This window comes from Hordeum vulgare, chromosome 5H, assembly GCF_904849725.1.
Source record: "Hordeum vulgare subsp. vulgare chromosome 5H, MorexV3_pseudomolecules_assembly, whole genome shotgun sequence".
NCBI classification, from domain to species: Eukaryota; Viridiplantae; Streptophyta; class Magnoliopsida; order Poales; family Poaceae; genus Hordeum; species Hordeum vulgare.
The window spans coordinates 535,198,584-535,201,704 of record NC_058522.1 but is presented as its reverse complement, the minus strand read 5'-3'; the positions used below and the strand labels follow the sequence as shown (position 1 = coordinate 535,201,704).

Here is a 3,121-nt window from a genome sequence, read left to right as displayed (position 1 = left end):
AAGTCTGACAGTAGATGTGTAGGGTACGAAAGGATGGGCAGAGCCTTAGCTATGGCGAGGTTGTATGAGTTCAGGCCCCTCTACGGTGGAGGTAAAAGCCCTGCGTCTCAGTGCTCTTGGGAGCTTTAGTGTCGAGTGGAATATAGGATTACAGTAAATGCCAACCCCTGTACCAGTGGGGAAGGGCGGCTTATATAGAGTGCGCTGCCCTCCACAACGGCCCGGTGGACAGGGGTGGAATAGTGGCGAATAAATGCCTACGTTACAGGTAACGTATGCCTTAAATTCTAATAATGGTGTATGAAAACGTATGACCGTTGCCCTCCTGGGAGGTTACGATGTACAGAGTGGAATTCAGTCGGTACGTTAGATACGCTCCGAATGCTCGTCACCGACTGGATGATGGGGGAGTCCTTAGTTCAATCGGAACTGTCTAAGGGCCTTGTCCTCTATGAAGGGTAGTCCTTGGGTAGGACCTATAGGGCAGGCCTATGACCCTATCCTGGGATTGTAACCCCATCAGATAACATGCCAACTTTCAACATTTTTAGAGTTCATTTGTAGTGCTTTTCAATTTCAGGGTCAAGTAGCTCAAATAAAATAAGTAAATTCACGAAAAATATCAAATGAAGTCAGAAATTTCATAAAGTTTTTTTTGTTAAAATACTTTATAGAAAACAAAAAAAGAGTCAACTAAAAAGAATCAACTAAAATATTAACTAAAATGAATGAGTTAAAAATAATTAACTAAAATTATCAAAGTGCTTATTTGTTGGAAAGAATCAAGTAAAACATTAACTAAAAAGAAACAAAAAAAGATCAACTCAATAGAAAACTAAAATAGAAGAGAAAAAAAAATTAATAGCAAAGAATTAAAATATAAACTAGGACTAAAAATTATTAAAGTAAAAAAATGCCGCCTATTGGGCCATCACGGCCTGCATACGACTAGAAACCCTACCCGACAGGTGGGCTAGGATGCAGGCTCGCGGGCTCAATAGGCCCAACATGCAGTGACAGGAGAGTTAGGCCCATAGGCCTGCAATAGAGAGAAGCTCAATTGAGCAAGGCGCGGCAGTGCTTATAAAGCACTGCGAGCGCCCCTCACTAGGCGAGGTGGGACTAAAGGTTACCCTGCGTCGCACCGGAGCCAACCCAGGTTTTTAGTCCCGGATCGGGGCTCAAACCGGGACTAAAGATGGCCTTTAGTCCCGGGTGGAGCCACGACCCGGGACTAAAGCCCCTCGTTTCCCGCCTCCTCGCCTGCCGAAAAGGGGCCTTTAGTCCCGGTTCGGGGCTCGAACCTGGACTAAAGACCACCTTTAGTTCCGGGTGGAGCCACGACCCGGGACTAAAGCCCCTCGTTTCCCGCCTCCTCGCCTGCCGAAAAGGGGTCTTTAGCCCCCGGTCACGGCTAGACCCGGGACTAAAGGGTGTCTTTAGTCCCGGTTCTAGCCAAGACCCGGGACTAAAGGTCCTCCTATATAAACGACACTTCGAAGTTTCCAACCCATCTCCTCTCGTTTTCTTCCTCCTCTCGCTCTTGCCTGCGCACCAGACGACGACGCGATCGACGCCGCCAGGCTGCCGGACCTCCGCCTCGCTCTCGCCGTCGTCGACGCCCGCCGTCCTCCCCCCCCCGCTCCAAGCACCGCCGGTCGACCCCGTCCCCTCCCACTCCGGTAAGCCCCCCGCCCCTCCTCCCCATGCCTCGGTACCTCGCTTCGGATGCCTTCGGATGGCGCCCTCCGAGAGCGAGGCCGCGGCGTGAGCCCCTGCGCGCGGCCGATGAGGCGGGACGTTGGGTCGGCGCCCTTGCGGAGCATGTCGTCGACCACGCTCACGGAGCCGAACCTGAAGGACGAGCCGCTGGCGCCCGCCGGCGGGGACGCCACCGCCGCCGTCGTGCCGTTCGGCTCGGCGGTGTATATCTCGTGGAAGTAGAAGTGGAGGTGCGTTATGCCGCCGTTGCCGACGGGGACACCGTCTGCGGCTGTTGTTGCCGTGGTGGTCGCCGCCGCGAGGAAGAGTAGGGCGACGAGCGACGCCAGAAATGGTAGCGGCTGGGCTGGGCTTGCACGATGAGGCGCCGCCATGAGCAAATTGACAAGTAGAGATGTGGTGATAAAGCCGGGTTGCTGGATGCATCCATGGTGTGTGTTCTTGTAGCTTGTAGGAAATCAACAATAGCTTGGATGATTGTTTGTTGAAAAATGAGAGTCAACCGTCAGAGGGAAAATAAAAATGGAAGTCAATGTTCAAAATCCCATCGTGTAGCTAGAGATCAGGAGAAGAATAGGAGGAGAAGTAGAAGAAGAGGAGGAGGAGAAGTAGTAGAAGAGGAGGAGGAGTAGAAGAAGAGGAGAAGAAAAGGAAGAAGAAGATGAGGAGAAGAAGATTTTTTTTGTCATTTAATTCCTATTGTTATTAGGTTTGTGCTAGATTATTAGGGTTAGTAATATTTAGAATTAGGTTAGGGTTACAAGAAGAAGAAAGATTTGTAGAATATTTGGTGAATTTAGGGTTAGGTAGGTTAGTGTTAAATAGGTTATTTGTGTTATTTTTGTGTTATTAGGGTTAGGTAGTTAGTGTTAATTAATAGGTTATTGTTAGTTTAGGGTTATGTAAATTTCAGTAAGTTAGTTTAGGGCCTTTTAGTTTAGGTTACGGTTAGTGTTTAAGCATATACAAATCTACAATCTACAAATATCACTTAAATCACTACAAAAATCAATTAAGCATATAAATTAGTGTTAATTAGGTTAGTGTTAGCTAGTTTAGGGCTATGTAAATTTAAGTAAGTTAGTTTAGGGTCGGTCCATGGCTTCATCACTACCTGGTAGTAACAGACACATGGCGCTATGAAGCTCTCGAAAGTTGTTTTGGAACGGAGTTCCTGATAGAATAATTCTTTTTTGGTACAAAGTTCAACAAAGTCCTTCCAAATAGCGATATTCGGATGGCTCTTTTTGAACTGCGTACCAAAAAGCTAATTATCATATTCGGGATTCCGTTACAAAACAACTTTATAAAGCTTCATAGCATCATGCTCCTATTTTTTTTTAAAACAATACAATTGCAGATGCTTACATACACGAATTTTTTCACACACTTAAAACTT

At 47.0% G+C, this 3,121-nt stretch overlaps 1 pseudogene; it reads right to left on the bottom strand.

The window, feature by feature from the left end:
• Positions 1-497: 497 nt before the first annotated feature.
• LOC123397173 lies at positions 498-2,158 on the bottom strand (annotated as a pseudogene).
• Between the last annotated feature and the right edge of the window lie 963 nt (positions 2,159-3,121).